This window comes from Peromyscus maniculatus, chromosome 1 (assembly GCF_049852395.1).
Source record: "Peromyscus maniculatus bairdii isolate BWxNUB_F1_BW_parent chromosome 1, HU_Pman_BW_mat_3.1, whole genome shotgun sequence".
NCBI classification, from domain to species: Eukaryota; Metazoa; Chordata; class Mammalia; order Rodentia; family Cricetidae; genus Peromyscus; species Peromyscus maniculatus.
Genome location: NC_134852.1, coordinates 11,133,079 through 11,154,366, shown reverse-complemented (window position 1 = coordinate 11,154,366; position 21,288 = coordinate 11,133,079). Strand labels below are relative to the sequence as shown.

At 40.0% G+C, this 21,288-nt stretch overlaps 1 protein-coding gene across 6 annotated transcripts in view; it reads right to left on the bottom strand.

Moving 5' to 3' along the window:
• The window catches only part of LOC121826212 (leukocyte-associated immunoglobulin-like receptor 1), a 42,205-nt gene extending 28,495 nt beyond the window's left edge, over positions 1-13,710 (bottom strand). For 3 of the 6 annotated variants that reach the window (XR_013050462.1, XM_076569321.1, XM_076569352.1), the window contains exons 1-2: positions 13,648-13,710; positions 113-246 (exon numbers count right to left, since the gene is read on the bottom strand). The gene's annotated coding sequence lies outside the window, so the exon portion shown is untranslated. Of the gene's footprint in view, positions 1-112; positions 247-2,741; positions 2,864-13,647 lie in introns of all 6 variants that reach the window. The other 3 variants (XM_076569338.1, XM_076569358.1, XM_076569332.1) reach the window with 2 other exon arrangements.
• Positions 13,711-21,288: the final 7,578 nt, after the last annotated feature.

Below are 21,288 nucleotides of genomic sequence, written 5' to 3'. Positions count from 1 at the left end.
TACAATTATAAACTTGTAGTTACTGAAGTGAACCACACTGTGCCTGCACAAGGTTGACTCTGTCAAAAATCATGCATGGAAAGAGAGGAGCTCACTGTCCCTTACTACTTACTGCTGAACAATTGGTTGTTGACTCACTGCGGAAGAGGTAGGGTCATTTTCTTCGGTTGTGTAAACACTGCTGAGTTTGCTGGATTCCAGTGGGTAGTTTGATACAAAACTCACACAGATGGTCCTGGTTAAACTCTGGGAGTTGAACACAAAACGAATGGACATGAACGTAAGAATGAAATTTGCAGGGGAGAGAGGGAAATGGGGAGCGGTGGCAGGGATTGGGAGCGGATGGGGTGAAAGTGGTTACTGTGCTTATGGACAAGTTCAGGTAATAAAAGATAGGTAATTTTTTAAAGGGGAAGGAATCAAAGGCTTCTTCTAGAGGAAATTGTCCAAAAGTTAACTCAGATTTGAGTAACTACACTTCTCTTCCTGGGTCATCAGTCTCTATGTGGCTTACTGTTTCTGGTTTTTCTGTAACCTGTGTGGGGTGAGTCTGTTTCCCTGTGTTGGCCTAAAGTCTGCCAATCTGACTGACACAAAGTACATTTGCTTTTCATTTTATTAATAAAGAAATATTTAATAGAGTTTTATAGGGGATTATATTGTTAACTCCAGCTGTGATATACTGACTCCATCTGAGCACCAACTGACCCAGATTAAAAAAAAAATCAAAAACATAATGGATTAGACATTATTGATATAATTATTGCCTGTATATATTGTATGTAGTTATTGCAATTATTACATATAGTTTTTCTTATATTAGTTATTACCTTTTTTTAAATTTTAGATTTTTTTTATCTGAAATTTGGTGATATTTTATTTGTGATCTAACAAGTAAAACTTGTCTGAAGATCAGAGAGGGGGATCTATGCCACTAGTTAGCCATAGAGGCCAGGGATTGGTAGCATACAGATTTAATCCTAACACTCAGGAGATTGAGGCAGATGGATATCTGTGAGTTCAAAGGCAGCCTGGGCTACCTGAGATTAATTCAGTCTAAAAGAGAAACAGAGTCAGGCCGTGATGGCTTACATCTTCAATCCCAGTTGTTGGGAGTCACATGCCTTTAATCCCAGCACTAGGGAGGTTGAGGCGGGAAGTGAAATGACTGGGCAGAGAAAGGAATATAAGGTGGGAGGAGACCGTGGCCATGGTGATGTCCAAGCCTGGGCTGCAGTGCAGGGTCATGTGTGGGACTGTGTTCTCACTGCATCTAGAGTCTTGGTTAATATCTGTGGATCCTGATACCACTAAAAGCCATGTAAATGCCCTGGTTCTGAGCCTTCCCTTGAGACCAGGTGATGATTGGAGGGTTATGCTGCAAATGGGACCATAGAGATCTGGGTGCCATGAGATGTCTGAACCCAGGCTACAGCTAAGGGCCATGTCTAGGCCCATGTGCCTAGTGCAGCTAGAGTCTGTGATGATATCTATGGCTCGTGTTGCCACAGAAGGTGATAGGAAACATAGGTGTCAAAATCAAGAACTGTGGTGAGCCAGGCCTGTCCCTCACTGGCTCTAGGATAGCTTTCTCTACCCCTTACTGGATACTGCAGCAGGAGAGCTGATCCTACCCCACATGGGAGAGCTGGGTCCTCACACTTGGGAAAGATGACCCCACCCCTCATCATGGCTGCATGAGAGAGCTGACCCTGATGACTTGGGCTTAGGAAAGCTGATTCTGCCCCTCACCTGAAGGGGTTAGTCCTAGTGTCCCAGACAAAGCAGGTCAGTTACCGTTCAGATCCATATCCTCGGTCTTGAGTTGGCCCACCCTACCATCTACCCTATCTATGCCCTACTGGAGTGTGTGAAGGGACTGATCCTATGGATTGATATGTTCAGGATCTCCTTGACTCAGGGCAACAGCAGAATATCCAAGAGGGTCCAGTGATGATAGTGTGCCAGAGACCTTGAACTAGACCAATAACCAATAGCAATAAGCATATTGTGGATGGGGTGATTGGACGAAAGGGTATAATATTTCACACCCCACAGCACCGAATGCAACTAGGATGGATGAAGAAGTCTTGGAAAATGGAAGAGTGTTTTTTTTTTCATTTTGTTTTAAATTGATTTGTTTTTTTTTCCTTGTGGGGAGTTCTACAGGGTTGACAAAAGATATGAAGGGCCTGCAAGGTGCCCAGGGTTGGGTTTTGTGATGTGAAAATTCCTGGAGAATCAACAAACAATTAAGTTATAAAAAATATTCCCCAAAATTTAAAAAAAGGAATACATCCAAGTCTCTTATGTAAGGGTCAAATTGCCCTAATATCCAAATAAAAGAAAATTACATTACAAAGTGGTATTGAGCATAAATTTAATTAAAAATGTTGAGTGAAACTTAAAAAAAAGAATTGGATGACCTGACATGTAAGTCACCAAGAGATTGTGCCATGTTTCTGAGAAGACAGGCTGTGGACAGAAACATGGGAAATGAAACTCCTTTGAGATTCCATTTCAGTCCAGTCAGAATCTATACCATATGTCACTTTAACAAGAAATGCAACCTTCCATTAAACATTGCTATCTATAGAGATTAGCTTCTGTGCACCAGTTCCTCTTCAAAAGCCCAGGAAGTATCACAATGGTTAGAGGGGAATGAATTTAAGAGCTGGAAGACAGTCAAGATGTGATAACACTTATGTAACCATGAACATGCAGAAACTGTGGATACCCACCCTCCTATGTTCCAGCATAGATACTGGAGGTGTCCACAAGCCTGAATCTCTCACTGAATAACTAGTGGACTGTTAATGGTTGATAGAGAGGAAGGCAGTCATTTTCTCAACAGGTAGATCTTCTGCAGGAATAGGTAGAAAGAAGAATGGATTAAAGCAATGGGGGATATAATTGAGTAGGGGAAGTTGAATCTAAAAACATTCTGAAACTGTCAAAATGTAATGACAAAAAGAGAACCACTATCATGGAAAACATGACATCAAATGCCAGTAAGGAAGTAGGAAAAGTAGAACTCTTATGTGCTTTTGGTGGTAATATAAACACATGCAGCTACTATATATGGACATTTCTCAAACAACTGAAAGCAGAAAAAAACATTTGACCTAGAAATAGCACTTCTGGTACACACTGGAAGGACTCTAATTCACCATACCAGAAAGCTACCTACACATCCATTTTCATTGCTGCAGTATTCACAAAAGATGGGAAATAAAAGAAGTATAAATGCCCTCCAATTAATCATAAAGAAAATTCAGTGCATGTACACAATGGAATTTTATGCAGTCAAAAAAATAAAATATCATTATATACCCAAGAGTGGATTCCATGATAGATCTATTTTTAGTTTATTTATTCATTGCCTCTCTTAATAATAATACCCAGGAAATGAAAACAGTTTAGATGTCAGGCTAATGAAAATGCAATATATATACACACACAGAATATTATCCAGCTATTAGGAAAGTTGAATTTGCTGGTGAATGGATAAACCTGGAAAAATAACCCAAACACACAAACACAAGAATAAAGATCAGATATTCTCTTTCATTTGTGAATGCTAGCTTTGAATCTTCAGATATATCTCTTTCATTTTCAATATACTTAGAGGTCAGGAAATTTGTAAGGTGCCATGGAGGAGGGGCTTTGAAATAGAAGTTATAAAATAGTGGTATAAAAGTTTAAAGGGGATTAATGAAAAAGGAAGGTTTAAATTGGGTAGAGGGTGGGAAGGCAGAGTAGAGGAGAGAATATAGTGAATGATTAATAACTCTAAAGGCATTGGACAAATGCACATGGTGCCTTAGTTAAGTTTTTATTGCTGTAAGGAGACACCATGACCATAGCAACTCTTATTAAGAAGACATTTAATTGAGGATGCTCACAGTCCAGAGGCTTAGTCCATTATTCCAGGCTGCAAGGCAGCATGCAGGCAGGCATAGTGTTGGAGCCAAGAGTCCTTACACCTTAAAGGACTCAGAGGCAACAGAAAGTCAACAGACAGTCACACTAAGTGAAGCTTGAGAAAAAGACCCCAAAGCCCATCTCCACAGTGACACACTTCCCAGAAGGTGTGGTCCAGATTAGAGGTATGCTTCTAGCCTCAATGTCTGGATAAAGGCATATATCATCCAGCCTCCTCCAAGAACATATATCCTCCAAAATGGCCACGCGTTCTAATAGTGCCACTCCCCATTAACTTATGGGGTCCAAGTCCATTCAAACTACCGTACATGGCATACCACAAGGACACTTGCTCAACCATGTTCAATGCTGCTTTATTCATAATAGCCAGAGACTTAGAAATACCTAGAAGTCCCTCAACTGAAGAATGGAAAAAGAAAACATATGTTTACACAATGAAGTATTACTCAGTTGTCAAAAAGAAATGAAACTTACAGGCAAATGGATGGAACTAGACAACAAATCATCCCAAATGAGGCATCCCAGATCCAGAAAGATAAACATGTTATGATTCACTTATATGTAGATATTAGCCATTAAGTTAATGATAACCAATATCAAATCTGTAGGCCTAGAAAGGTAAAGTATGGAGAAAGGTAGACACAGGATCTCCCTGGGTAGGAAAAATAGAACAATCTTTATGGGTAGAATAGGGGCAAGTAAGGATAGGAATTAGGGGATCAGGTTGGGTGGAGAAGAGGAGATAAGGTAGACACAATGCAGCAAGAAACAACTGTAATCCAGGGGCATTTGAGGGATGATATGGAACACTACTGGAGTAGAAATTTTTAAAATATATGAAGGTCATCCTAATGAGGTCTCCCAATAATGGAGGACATGAAGTCTCAACTGGCCATCTCATGTTACCAAACAAGGCTTCTAATAGTGGGACTGGGTTTCATTCAATTGAATTGTTGGCCAAGGAGGTTACATGAAAATCCTCAAACAACCTAGGCTGTTACTAAGACAACAGTTTGCTCTCTGCAAACACACAGCACAGACTCACTGATGAACACAAACCCCACACAACTCCATGCAAATGGAGAAGTCCATATGGTGCCTACATAGAGCCTTCACTCCTATATTCCAGTGCCTTTGGTGTGGGAGGATATTCTGCTGCCTATTTATAGAGAAAAGTAATCACCAACCCAGCCACAGAGCCTTTGTCCTACAATTTGCCTTTGTTCTAAGATATGCCAGGAAAGTGGTGGTACAGAACTTGTTGAAGTAGCCAACCAATGTCTGATTTGACTTAAGTTCCACTCCATAAGATAGAACCCATACCAAACACTTCTTTGGTGACCAAGTACCAGAGACTAGATAGCCTAGAGAATTAGAGTAAAATCAAACATTTCTTGTCTAAAAGAAAAAAGTATAAGTTAATCCTAATGATTGTCTTCTACATTCATAAACCAGTGCCTTATTCAGTCATCGTCAGAGAAGCTTTCTCCTGCAGCAGATGGAAACAGATGTAGAGACCCACAGCAAGATAGCACATGGGGAAAGAGTCTAAATAGAGAGAGTTCATCAAATCTCTCCCCTCAGAACTAAATTAAACCTGCAAAAGAGGAGATGAAAGGAGTGTAAGAACTAGAGATGGAGGAGGACACCAGGAGAACACGGCCGTCTGAATCAAATAGGCAAGGCAGATGAACTCACAGAGACTGAAGAAGCAGGCACAGGGCCTACATGGTTCTGCACCAGGTCCTATGCCTATACATTATAACATTTAGCTTATTGTTTTTATAGTGCTTTTGAGTATAAAAATCAGTGGGTTTCTGACTCTCATGTCTGCCCTTTGGACTCTTTTCCTTCTGTTGGGTTTCCTGTCTCACTTTGATATGATGTTTTTTTCCTTATCTTACTAAATTTTATTTTGTCATGTTTGGTTGTTATCTCTTAGAAGCCTGTTTTTTTCTAATGAGAGACAGAAAGGGAATGGATACAGAGGGCAGGGGAGGTGGTATGGAACTGGGAGGAGTACAGGGAGGGAAAATTATTATAATATGTTGTATAAAAAAAGAATCTGTTTTCAATAAAAGAAAAAAATAAAAATTAAAAGGATATCATAGCATTTGAATTGGAAGTTCCTTAGCAATGGAAAATAATGTCATTAAAATTCAAATAATTAATGCTTTACAAAATTGTTTTCTTAACATTAATTACTATTACAAATAAAAATACAGAATAAAATTTATTTTAGAAGCCAAAACCCCACATGGAAACCTTTGTGCTCCCATAGATGTTTTCTCAAATATACACACGTATCACAATAATTAAAATGTACACAAAAATAATTAAACTCCTTAAAGGAACAGTGACACCACTAAACACCAAAGGCTAACAAATAAAAAGACCAATCCTTGAAAATAATTTCCTTTTTCAGAGTTGTTGGCCAGTATGTCCCAATAACCCCCAAATATTACAGACCATACCAATGCTATGGATTATCCTCCAGAACATGACAGTAAGACCTTATTGCTAAGGAGTATATACTTGATTTCACAGAACATGGAATTATTAAACTGGTACTGACCTAGAAGCTTCATAGATGCTGAGAGCTCTAGAAGGCATTTTGCATTCTGCCAAAGAGGAACGGGATAATCCATTCTACAGAGTTGTGAGCACTGAAATACAATCATGACCCTCTTGACAGTGCATGCTGTCTGGTACAATAATGGCAGAGTCGCCACCTACTCTATGATTGGATTGAAGACCCACTCCACAAGGTGAAGCCCATATTGGCACCATGGTTGAGCTAAGAATTGGTAGCTAGATAGGTCACAGACCCTAGGGGAGAACCCATAATTATTATTAGGCTAAATGGACATGATATTAAACTGAATACTAATGGCTTATCCTTATGTCCATCAATCTTTAAGTTCTCATCAGAACTACTTCTATTTGCAGTAGAAAATGATTAACATAGAGATCCACAACTGGCCATTTTCCAGAAAATAAGGGACTCTGGAATGCTCGTCTCTAAATGAAATATGTAAGAGCACCCACCTCCTAAGGCTCGAGGGTCATTGCAGAAGAGGGGTTTGGGAATAGCGAAAGAGCCAGAGGTGGTGAGTGACTAAAGGAAACAGTATCCTTAAGGCACAACAGGGAAGCTACACATATGAACACAATGTGTTTGTGACAGCATGCACAACCCCCATGTAACCTCAGTCCAGACCATATCATAGCATGGAGATAGAAGATGGAAATAACACCCTACCCCTAGCATAGCAGCTATTGAAAACTGATATTTTGGGCGAACAATAGCCTTTTTTAAGAGTGTAGGTTTACCACCCACATGTATAACACTAAGTGCACACCAGTATAAGGCCTCATGTCCATGAATACATAAGCAATGCAAATTGGATCTAAGAGGTAGAGATGGGGGATAGGCTATTTAATTGGGTAGAAAGAAAACGGGGTGGATCTGGGAGGATTTGGGGGAGTCAAAACTCACTGTAGGAAATTCTCTAAGAACTAATAAAAATAATTATAAAAACAAGGACATGCACTGATACCTTAGGGACATGGGTGTAACTGAAAAATCATTATGTAAATGGTAATAAACCAGATTTAGAATTCCAATGCCACATATATCCAGAGTCTAAATATAAAATTATGTATATGTGTATACATTTCTGTATTTATGTATTTATAGAGAATGTAACTAGAAAGAGAGGCAGGAAATAGAGAAGGTAAGAGAATACACTTAATGGGATAATATAGAAGTGAATCAAAGGGTGAAGAAAGGGAGCAACCTTATGTGAACTGTGAAATGAGGTGAAAACCAAGTGTAATGACATATATGTCTAATGATGCCACAATAAAACCCATTACTCTGTATGATAACTTACAAAAATCAAAAGACTCAGTAACAGTGCAAATGAGCTAAGTCTTTGGGTTGAAGCCATGAAGCAAAAGGAGGGTGTTGAAGCCTGTGCACAGGGCAGGACAGATGTGGGGGAAGTTACTCAGCAGTTCTGAGAAGTGAAACTCAATTGGGATCCTGGGGCCCCATTTCTCAGGGTCTTTGGCACATGAATATATTCTGGAATCTCATCTTGATGTGGATGAGAAATGTTTAAGAAAACTCAGATGTCAGCTGGCTGCTGTTGTGAAAAGACTTGTACGAGGTAGGGGACAGTAAAGGATCATAGTCATAGATACATCTTGTCCCAGTCACAATGGTTGCTGTTGAAAAAAGAAACAGTAGACAATACTGGTCAGGATTTGAGGAAATGAAACATGTGCCCTGTAGCTGTGATGTGAACTGCTGCAACCACAATGAAACCTCCATGAAGGTTCCTCAGAAGATTAAAAATAGCGTGACCTATTGAACTAGCTATACCACTCAAAGCCGGCCTACTATAGAGATAGTTGCACATCCATGTTTACTGTGGTGCTAGTCACAATAATGAATATAGGGTATCAGCCTAGATATTTATCAATGGATAAACAAAGAAAATTTGTCATAAGGAGTTTTACCCAGCTATACAGAATGAAATTATATAATTGAACCAAAATGGATGAAACTGTAGATCATTATTTTTTTGTGTGTCATCTCCTAACTCCACATGTGATGTTCTATTGGAACTGGAAGGTTGGCCAAGAAGAAATTGAATTCAGTAATCAGCAAATGCCACATCTCAGGAGTTAAAAAATTTTTTTCTTTAAAAATTTATTGAATTTCTTCATGCAATATGTTTTGATCATATTCTTTTCCCTTCTGCAACTCTTCCCAGATCCTGCTCACCTTCCTACTCCCCCAACTGCATGTCCATTCTCTCTTTCAAAAAAACATGAAAAACAATAAAAAACAACCACAAATCAAAACAAAGTAAATAAAGAAGAAAAAATAAAAATAGAAGAAATAAAGAAAGGCAAAAATACCTAAATAAAACTTTAAAAACCACACATGCACACACACACACACACACACACACACACACACACACACACACATACACACACACTACAAAATAAAATTATGGGGAGTCTATTTTGGGTTGGTTAACTAATCTCTGTCATGGGAGCCTGACCTGGAGCGTGGTGGGTATACCTGATACTTCTAACATGGCAAAGAACCTGAGATTAGATATGACATGTTTTTTTGTGGCAATATTGCTATGATTATTCTACTAAAGGAACTTAGCCATAAAATGACTCCTAATTAACTATTGAAATATCCACAGATTACTGCATCCCTCAAATCTCATAACAGAAGCTTCTTCTTGCAATGGGTAGGAATTATCAAAGCGATCCACAATTAGACAAGGTATGGAAAGTGATAGACTTTCAAGTACTCAGCCCTAAATGTCTGTTTGTTTGTTTTAAGTAAATGAGGGTACAAAGTTGGGTGGGCCTGGGATGGGATTTGGACCTAGGAGGAAATTGGAGAGTAGGACGAACATGATTAAAATACATTATACAAAGTTCTGAAAAATCTGGCAGAAATGAGAAAATAAATCAATATAGAAATATATTGAAACATTACACGCCATACCACTAACATGTATACATTTGTATGTTTTGTTTAACAGGAAAAACAATATAATATAAAACAAAACAGTGGAAATAATATCTTTAAATTTAAATTTTTCAAGAATTATTGAATTAATAACTTACTTATCTATTTTCTACCCTCCCTCTCTCCCTCAACTCCCCCTAGCTAGTGTGTCCCCTGGGGTATTGTAATCTCATTCAGGGTCGTGGTCATAGATTGCCCTAGCTCCAACTAGGTGGATGTTCTCAGTTTGGGAGATTTCATGTGCATGGGCCCTGGTCTGTCCCCAGACTTTTCTGTGCTCCCCTGGAAGAAGATTCTTGGTGAGACTCATGTAAACATCATGGAAAGTGAGGTTGTAAGATTGGGCTATATATTGGATACTCGATTAGTTAACATAGAACAAGGCCTTATACATGATAGTTGAGTACTCTGCATTAATATCATGTACTAAGCCCTGACTGGGTGGGCAGACTATTGCTGAGAAGGGAAAAAGGAAAACCAGAGAGGCTGGAGAGGAAGAGAAGGGATTGTGGGCTGAGTACAATAAGGGGGATGCTTGTTAGTGTGATTGAAAAGATTGGAGGAATCATCTGGTTTGGGCTTCATAGCTAGGAGTTGTTTCCTCCCCCGTTGGTTTATCTTTAGCATCACACCACATGGTTCCATTAAGATTACCTATATATAGATTTTTAACTATCAACCCCAATGTTATAGATTTTTCAGATTTGTAACCTTACCTAATAAGCTTGTAGATCTTTAGGTAATATTTATACCTTAGCAAACGTTTTAAAGAGTTATAACAAAACCAAAAGTGTATGAGATTAACAGCAATAGTCCCCGCTGGAAAGAGTCTATACCCTTTATTTTGTTTCACTCTCCTTTCTCTGTCAAACAGCAGCTGGCTAGGCTGATATATGTCTGGAAATCTTTTAAACAAAAATACTTGAGTATAGAGGATGGGAGACATACCCCAACTCCAGAATAAGCTTTCGACTGAAGTGAGATAGCATAAAACAACAGTCTCACGTCACTCACACATACAAGACACCTACGTCCCTGTAAAACTGAATCCAGTAAGCTGAGAAGAATAAAGGGTTAGAAGGAAATTTGTAAGTCCTAGTCATAGACAGAGGACACTGAAGGAAGGAGCTGAGAGATGCACCAGCCAGGGAGGAGTATGTGCCAGGTATGAGCATACTGCAGCTGGCCTACTCCTTTGCTTTCTGCCCTCCTACTACATCCAGCTTCCAGCTCCCACTTTACAATAAACTTACTGATACAGCAATAGTAACTTTGGACATTTACACAGTGCATATGTTCATAAGGCTAGAAACAAAACAAATTTGGATAGAAGTAGAGAAAAGATATAGCTTGAATGTACAGAATAGGGATACTTTCAATTTTTCTGATTACTCACATTAGCTGTAAAGATTCCAAATAATGTTAGGGCCTAGGGTACCATTAGCTAGGCATTTGGATTGATTGTAAGGAATATTGATGCCAAATTTGATTGCAGAAACAAATAAATTTAGGTTCCTCAAGGTCAGGTGCCAGGTGTACAGGCTGGACATTTTCTAAGAAGCATCCCGAGGGGATTGAGATAGTATGGAAGACGCCATGAAAGAGGGGAAATGTCATTGCAGCCTATAGTCACAGACATTCCCAGGATTCAAAGAGGACCAAACAAGGACCAAGCCACTAAGTGTATCATCACCATATGTGAAACCACACTCAGTGGGGCTCAGGGATTTAGTCTGCCTAAACCAGAGGACTGGCTCAGCACCTGGTACCAGTGCTTTGTAAAGGCCAGAAGGCAAAGAAAAAAACTGATCTCTATAGGATGGTCTCATCCACAGGAAAGGATCAGGAATTGGGTTGCAAATGTCACAAGGGCCTAGAGGAGCTATGGGATGATGGGCAACTCCAGAGCAAAGATGGGAGAAGAGAGAAGGAAGGGGGAACCAAATGTGAGCTTTGCAGCTCAGATGGAAAGGTTCCCTATAAGTGTAGCAGCTTACAGCTCTGCTCTGAGGAAATGCAAGTTTAACAACCCTGCTAAATCAGGGGTTGGTTTCCCCATTTAAGTTGTTACAGCTCTGCTCTGTTCCTCTCCTGAGAAATCCTACAGCTCTGCTCAGGTCCCGGGAAGTGCTACAGCTCTGCTCCCCTAGGGCAAAGTTTACCCAGGAAAAGTGTTACAGTTCTACCTGGCTCTGGCTCCCTTAAAAGCTGTTACAGCTAGGCTCTGCTCCTGTGGAAGTGTCACACTGCACAACAAACCTCACTCAAGAGATTTGTTTATCCAGGAGGAAAAAATCCAGGAGGATGACTGCCTCTAGGGTGGGAAATAAAAGCAAACTGAAAAGGGTACAGAGCTTATATAGGGTTTCTTGGACTTGGTGGGGGGCAGATTTCCAAGGTAGCTTGGTAGATTTTGTAGCCTGATTTTGGGGCAAGCTCAAGGATTGGTGGGATTCCATGCTAAGGAATCTCAGGGATTGGTGGGATTCTGTGTTCAAGGATTGGTGGGATTCTGCAACCTGACTCTGGGGCAATCTCAGGGATTGGTGGGATTTCAAGCCTTGGTCCTGTGGTTAAGACATGTCAGGGTGTTTTTCATTGGCCCAGGTCTTGATTCTAGTCAGTGACAGTGATTTTCCTTGGCTCTTTTCACCCTACAGAGAGACCTTGTCTCACTGAATTAGGTGAAAACTAACAAAAAAGAGTTACAAAATGTCCTTCTCTGGCTTCTTCATGTGTATGCAATCCAACCTGGCTTTGAGCTCATAAACGTCTGCCTATTTCTGCCTTCCAGATGCTAGAATTAAAAGCTAAGAGATCATGACCCAGGATTCTGTCATGTCTATGGTCTCCAGACTCTTGTTGGTACGTTAGTAATCCACAAGAACAATTATGTCCTAGGATTCTGTTACCTTGACAACCTGCAGACTCTTGGTAGGAATGATGAGGACTGTGATTGTCTCAATGTGAGGTCAGATACTCACATTCCAGGACCTTCTCCAGTTTTCTACCTTTGAACTCTCTACCTTTGTCAGCCCTGTGGGAGTTCTGACTGACCACAAGTGAGAATGAAAGTCCATGACACTATGTCTTTGTCTATCACCAGCTTTATCTATCACGTTTGAACTTCAAAAAATGTGATATTAAATTTGGCATTAAGTGTATCATGAATCTTAGAGAGTCTTATTAATAAAATCAAACCTGTAGCCAGGTATTGGGCTGAAGCTGGAAAATCAGAGAAGCAGACAAGCCACAGCTACCTCACCTCACAGGAACCTCCGCTAATCCTGTTTCCTCAGACTGGATGCCTCTGAGTCCTCATCCAGAATGAATCGCAGCTGAACTGCTGCTTGAAAGCCTGAAGTCTTAACCAGTCAAATGCTTCTAGTTTCTGGTCCTCATGCCTTATATACCTTTCTGCTTTCTACCATCACTCCCTGGGATTACAGGCTCGCTTTCTGGGATTAAATGAGTGAGTCACCATGCTTGGCTGTATCCTTGAACACATGGATTTCTCCCTCTGGAATTCTAGGATTAAAGGTGTGTGCTACCACTGCCTAACCTTTATGTTTAATATTGTGGCTGTTCTGTCTCTGACCCCAGATAAGTTTATTAGGGTGCACAATATTTTGGGGAATACAATACCACCACAATTAAGACAGTTTAGCCACAAAGAGTAAAAAGCTGTGAATAGCTCATTCTGGGCTGGGGGGAAGGGGAGGGGGGCAGGAAGAGGGAGAACAAGGGAATCTGTGGCTGTTATGTAGAACTGAATAGTATTGTAAAATAAAATAAAATTTTAAAAAAGCTGTGAATAAAAGTGTTTACTGCCAAGCCTAATGACATGGGACTGGTTCCAAGGAATCCATATAAGAGAAGAGAGAATTGAAACCTCTGATTTCTACAGGTATAGCTAGAGAGTTTCTGGTCCTGCCTGGCCCACAGACAGGACAAATCTCTCTCACCTGCCAGTCCTGCAGCTGCTCAGACCCAACCAAGTAAACACACAGAGACTTATATTACTTATAAACTGTATGGCCGAGGCAGGCTTCTTGTTAACTAGTTCTTATATCTTAAATTAACCCATTTCTATTAGTCTGTAAGTTGCCATGTGGCTCATGGCTTACCGGTACCTTACATCTCTCTTGTCATGGCGGCAGCTGGCAGTGTCTCTCTGCCTCAGCCTTCCACTTCCCAGAATTCTCTTCTCTGCTTGACCCGCCTATACTTCCTGCCTGGCTACTGGCCAATCAGCATTTTGTTTATACAAAGCAATATCCACAGCATACAGATATACCATAGGATATGCCCACTCATACACATACTCCCTATTCTCCAAACTACCCATAATAAGCCAATGCTTTCCAAAGAGTGATAAAGGGAATGTAGAAAGTAATTAGGAATCATGTCATAAGAATTTTGTTTTTTTAAAAGATGATTTCAAAGCTGTGAAAACAGTGTCCCACCAGTGAGTTCTTTCTAACACTGGTGTGCTGATGACAATCCTTTCCATTTTAAGAGAAATCACAAAATGAATGTATGTTAAAATGAAAGATTTGAGGCTTCCAGCAAGAGCTTTATGGGATAATTCATATCAGGTTACTTATTTTTCATTCTAGACTTTTTTCTTAAAAATTTAAACAATGTAATTTTTGATAGTATTTATGGTGGATTTATTAATAAAGGCAAACCAGAAAAATAAATCACAGAAAAGACAAATGTAAGCAGACAACACTATGGATGGAGCCCAGAGGTTAAGATGTGCGAAGTAACTGGTCACAGTGAAATTATGTGCTTTGCAAATAATTTCACACATGGAGGCAAATGCACCCAAAACTAGGCCTGTAGCAGAAAAGACCCATCTGTGTTACTTCCTTTTTTATAAACTAATATTTTTATTGACTCTTAGGAATTTTGCCCTTTACACTCTGATCACACTCACCTCTCTGTCTTTCCAAGTCTGTCCCCCTGCTCTTGTGGCTTCCCCCCCACCCAAATAATGATAATAAAAACAAGTCCAATTTGTGTTGTTGCTACACTCATTGGAGCATGGTCAAACTCACAATTGCCTGTCCCCTAAAGAAAATTGAGTACTTCTCAATCTGCACCTCCACCAGAAGCCATCAATTGTGGAGAGCTAGACCTCAACATTCCTGTCATAATTTTAAGATTTTTCATTAATGACTTCCTTTTTAGGCTACTAATTTGGGGGGGGGGGTTGGAGATATAGGGGTTATCATAGAAGCCTTCCATATTCCTCTTTCTCAATTATACATATGAAATCATTGATGTCACTCTCAAAGTAGCTTCCTTGCACTTTTCATTCATCTTTAGCTCTGATCATGGGCTTCCTCATGGTTTCTAGTGACAGCACATACCACAAACATGGCACTCAGCTGCAGTAGGACCATGGACCCAGACAAGGCCATCAAATGCAGCCCAGACAACAGACATCAACATGACCTCTGGTGACATCATAGGCAACTCATATCAATATGGCCTTCAGTGGTAATACTGCCCACAGACATCAGCGTGGCTTCAGGGTGCAGATTAGAGCATGGGCATCTGCATGGTGCTCAGAAATTGACATTGGCTATGGAGGTCAACACAGACCCTGGCCTCTTTAGGACCATGGATCCAGACATGACTCTCAGTGACAGGACTAGTCCAGATATCACCATGGCCTCAGGTTTCACTGCAGGCCACCCAGATTGGTATGACCCCTGACAGCATCTTGGCCCACAAATATCAACATGGCTTCAGGTTGTAGCACAGACTATGGTCATCTATATGGCCTCTGGTGGCAACATGGGCCACACAGACATCAACACAGACCCTGGTGCAGTAGGACTCTGGACCAAACTATGGCCCTTAGTGGCAGCAGAAATCTAGATAGCATCATGGTCTCAGACTGCAGCACCATCCATGTGACCCTGGAGGCAACATAGACCATGGACATCAATATGGCCTTAGTCAAGGCACAGATTGCAAATGTCCACATGGTGTTGCGTGGTGATACAGGCCACAGATATCTAGAAAGTCCCTGGATGGATCAGGACCACTGACCCATACATGACCCTCCATGGCATCATAGACCGTGATGGTCTTTCAAGGAGGTCCAATCCAGAAAGTAAGCCTTTCCCCATCTTGGACCCCTCATTGCCCAAAGAAGCTAATCCTGAGGCTGGGCAGTATGTTCAGGGACTGAGTCTGTGTGTGCATAAGCTCAAGGCAGAGTCCCCTTCACTGACCACACTGGGCAATGTCCTGTTCCACCATCAACCTCATCCATCTTTCACACCTTTTACCACCATCATATTTCTAGTTCCACCTCTCTCCACTGTATAAGCACTGCTACACTCTTCCATCTTTCTCACCTCCCCATTGTTCATTTGTTCATTGTCGTGGTGCCCACTGGCCCCATGCACCCTTTGAGAGGTGGGAGTTAGAAGGCAGGGGTGGCCTTCTGCTGCTCTGTCTTCTGCCAAAGCCAGCCCTGTGCAACCCCACTGGAGGGGGAAGGTGGGGGCCTCATTCTGGATTCTTGTTTATGATTACAATTATTGTTATTGAGTTAATACTGTTCTCAGCAGGAAAAAAGTGGAAGATCATAATTCAGTTGGGAATGTGGTAATTTAAAATACTGGAAAAGTTTAGATGAAAGTGGGAGAAAGCAGCAGAGGATACACAGAGATAAGGACAAAACCATTCTTGATGGTGAAGGATGTTCCCCCATCTCATGAAATGAGAAGAAATGAGGCATTGGTAAGCAAAAGTCCACAAGTAGATGTAAACATATAACTTTCAGTAGGGGAAAACTCTTCATCTTAACACAAAGACCTTTTCCTTGCACTCAAATCATGTTGTCAATGGAATGGTCTTTGAGAGCAGATCTCCAACATATGCACTCTATGTTCTTACCATATCACCCTGAATCCTCATATTTTTCCAAGTCCCTGGAACTACAAAAGTTGCATTTCTGTCTGTCTAGTTCACCTTCCAGTTGCATGTTGGAGCTATCACTGGCTGTGACAAGTCTCAAATAGCAGAATCCCATGTAACACAATGACCTTGCCATCCATCCTCATCCTGATAAGGTTCTCCACTGTGTTATCCTGGCTCTCTGAGGCTGTGGTTGTGGTCAAAATAAGGTAGGGAAGAACAAATTCACCTGAGGATGATTAGATGTCAACCATTTGGGTCCATCCCATAACTGAGATTTTTCCTTATTCACCTGCCTTCTGTTTGGGCATGCTCTATTATGCATTCATATTCTCAGATGATCCTAAGAACAGAAGAGAAGGAGAACAATAAATGAAGTTCTTAAGAGTGCTGAGTGTCTTCTCTGAGTTCAACTATCATGTTTCCTGTGTTTCTCATCTCCTATAAATGCACGTTAATCTAATCACATAAATTCACAAGGATCCAGGAGAAGCTATTTCATCACTATGCCATAATTTCTTAGTCTTAGATTCTTCAGACACACCAAGCTGTTTAATTCCCTACTTGAGTATGAGACACTTAAGCATAAAGTTTTTCTCATCACTAAGAGCTAATGATTGACGAAGAAAATTACCTTCTAGTTATAGTCAGAATTAATGAAGACACCTTATGCTTTCTGCTCCATCTGTAGCACAGGAGCATGAACACTAATTCCGCTGGAAACTGGTTTTCATGGAAGCATTAACTGAGGACCCAATATCAAGGAGTGAAGGCTGATCCTCATTGGCAGTCTGGGGCTATCTCTTCTGTACCATAGCTAGTTCTCATGGTCCTTCATTCATTCATCATCTCATTAACTATCACATAGTTAGAAAAACCTATAATGAAACCCAAGTAAATATGGATACACAAACATGTGCATGTTTTTTAACATGTGATAATGTACTCTAACAGACCAGCTGAAAAGAAATCTCAAAAAATAGTAACCGGACAATTTTAGTAGGGATGAAATTTTGTAAGTATAAAAATATTTAAATGTATTTGTATAATTACATTTATGTATTATAGATGTATATGTATCTACTCATGTAAAATATATGTAATTATTGACATACATGTTTGAAGCAAGGAATAATGGCATGTGAAAGAATTATTTTCATGAAAACAGAAGCCATTAAGGCAAATACATTAGGTGCAAGACACTTGAAATGGTTCTCTAATTCTTCATGCCTAAATTTTATCTGTATTAATAAAGTAACACACATTTACATATATATGTGTGTGTAGTATGTGTATGTAATATACAATAATGTTAAATATATACTATATAAAGTATATGCAGTTTATACTAAAGTAGAAATTAAAGTGTCTGGGGGAAAGAAGGAGAACAGTGTGAATGGTCAGAGTAAATGTTCCACTTGTATGAGAACATCCTTATGAAACCAATCACTATTTACAGTGAATATGTCAAGGAAAGTTTGCTTTTAAAAACTGTTGCCATATTTTGTGATTGATACGCTTTTTAACATTCAAGAAGAACCTCTGACTGAAAAGACACTGGAAACAAGAGACCTCTAAATGAATACAAGATAATATATGTCCAAACAATGAACTATCTTCTGTATACTAACTTTTAAAATGTCAAAGGCTCAAAGGTGGTCCTTACAAATTATTTTGAAATCTTAAAAAACATCATAAATGTTTCCATTATGGAGACATGGTTTAGTAGTTAAGAACACTAGTTGCTTTTCCAGAGGACCTGGGTTCAATTTCCCGCATTCACAAAGCAATTCACAACTGTCTCTAACTCCAGTTCCAGGACATCTGAGCTTACACCTGGTCTCTGTTAAAACTGCATGTATGCATCACACAGACACACATGCAGTCAAAACACCCATATACTTACATTTCTTGAATTTTAAATTTAAGCCCCTACTTCAAAACAGAATTGCCACCTATAACTTATTTATAAATATGATCCTGTGTTTTCAAGGCAGCAGTAGATTTACAGGGTCTTAGAGTAAATATCTATGTATCCTTATAGTAATTTCTCAAGAATGTATTTTTTGAAAACTTTTAGAAAAGTAACAATATACAAGAGTAAACAGAAAATTCAAAGTGTAAGCAAGGTGACTTTCACAAAAAGACAGACTAGACAGATCCTGGGGTGTTGAAATTAGCAGCTTCACAGTTCCTCCCTGTTCCCAGGTATGCATTGAGTATGGAGTCCAGGTGAACTCAGGATAAACCATGTAGATTGGTATCCACAGTGCTGTACTCTTCTCCCTAAAGGAATGTGATTTTTTGGGCAACAGCACCCCCCCCCCAAAAGAGATCCTCATCATGACCTGAACACTCCCTGACATTTTCTGAGAGAACTCAGTGACCACCTAGGTTTGGATGACAGACTACTTCTCAGTCTCACAAAAATGAGAAATAACTGTAGCTCAGCAAGAGCATCTATTTCTTATTCCCAAATTCTCCCTGGTGTTCCTTCTACCATCAAACTCTTTGTCCATGTTATTGCAGGAACCACATGTGTATGAGAGGCAAGTTCTTCATCTTCCAAAAAACAATTTGGAAAAAATGGATGAGGATGTAATGGTGTGGATAGCTCTCATGGGAAGTGTTGAACAAATCACTCATAACTCATAACTCAGAGTAATATTGGTAGGTCAAGTTCTCTCCAGGGGCCATGGCCAGGTCTTTCTGAGTCAGCACAGAGGGCTTCCTGTACAGGCCTGGAAAGGGTAAAGAGGAAGTTCCACTCCTTCCTCTTTTATGATTTATGTTTTCTTTTCAACCGATGACATCTATAAATGGAAAACTAAAAACCCACTATTATCTGAAAAAAGTAGAAAAACTGCCTCTAGGCTGTGCAGGAGGGGGAAATTGCTCTCAGACAATGCAGGCCGGATATAATGGATTATCCCTTCCATCTAACACTGACCAAGGAGAACTTTAAACATTTTTTTGGGTCTCTTTTAGAAGGATTAAAGTTAGTTGCTAAAAAAAGATTTCCATTGTCACCCAGTAAGCCCCAGATATTAGAAAAAAATATAAGTTATAAGAGTTACACATGTTTAAAGGGATAAATAGGTCACACTTACTGGAGATAGCTTCAAAGATGTTTAACAACTAAAATCCAAGATATTGATAGAGAAGAGCTTTTGCATAAGCTTAAATCCACTGTCACCTTCTCAGATGATGAGATTCATTTAGACTTACAGATACCCAGAAAAACATTGGCGTCTTGCCCTCTGTCAGAAGATTATCTTCTATCTGAAAGTCCTGCCCCCAATTATAAGATAGAGTTAGACTATCTCTTACTGACAACCAAGATTCTCAGGGGTGTGAACATAAAATGACACCCCCCCCAGGACTGGCCAAACACCATGATCAACACTATAATTGTTCAAACAACCAGTTCATTTGCCTCCATCTAGATTAAACAATAGCCAACAATGCTGAAAATTAAAGGGAAAATTGAAGTCCATGTTACAAGTATTGGAGAAACAGGCATCCCGGTGCCCTGCCTTTCACAAGGGACCACACCTGTCCTCCTTGGACCTCTAATTGTCATGAGTTTTATTCTTCCAGAGAAGTACACAAACACTTTCTTGGACTAGAAAGATGCATTGTTCAGCCTCCTATTTGCAGGGATGGTTCAACACATCTTTGCTTTTAAATGGACAGACCAAGAGGGACATTACAGTGCACAACTTACTAAACCAGGCTACCACAAGGAGTAAAAAATTCTCCAACCTTGTTTGATGATACACTAAATGCCGACCTCCTGCCCTTCCCTCAGTGGTTTCCCAGGATCATAGCCTTACAATATGTAAATAGCATCCTCTTCATCTCTAGAATTGCAGTAAATTATAAAAGGGTCACCAAGGAACTGCTGTAAGGGCTACAGACTTTGGGCTATAGAATGTTGGCTAAGAAAGCTCATCTTTGTACATCAGAGGCTACCAGCTAAGGGGAGGCACAAAAAAAGTCTCTTGCAGAGTGTCATTGATGCCATCATTCAGTTTCCAATTCCAAAGACTAAGAGACAAGTTCAAGAGTTCTTAGGTGCAGCTGGATATTTCTGCCTCAGGATACAAAAGTTTGTGGAAATTGCAAGGTCTCTATACACTAGCACTGAGGCTTAGCCCAATCATCTGGCATGTGGGCCTAAGCCTCATAGCACAAAGTCAGATATTGATCCCATAACATAGACTGAGGCTATTTGAGGCTTTAAAAACAGCTCTGGCTTTGGGTCCAGCCCTAGCACTTCCAGGTGTCTCAAAACTTTTCATCTGTTTGTCCATTAAACAAAAGACATTGCAAAGAGTGATTTACTACAAACGTTGGAGCCATGGAAATACCCTGTGGCATACATGTCCAAATGATTGTACACTGTAGTTATAGAATGGCCTAGCTGTCTAAGAGTTGTATCATCTACTGATTGCTAAATTAAAAACAAACAAACCAACCAAAAATTAATCTAGTTCAGGATCTTATACTCATAGTACCTCAAGTTAAGTACTGCCCAGAGTATAGAATTTATTGATCTGACCTAGGCTGTCAGAGAGGAAAAAAGAAAATATACCAATATATACACAGGCAGTTGCTATGTTTTTATTACTGTATATGTCCTTGCCATAACCTGTAGGGAAAGGAGACTTCTGACCACATGAGGAAAGGACATTAAAAACAAAGAGAAAATCTTGGCCCTCTGGGGGGCTATTTGACATCACCTGTTAATTTCTGTTCTCCACTGTTGAGTACATTAAAAATGATGACTCCCCTGAAGTAGGAGGTAACCAGATTGCTGATCTGGTTGC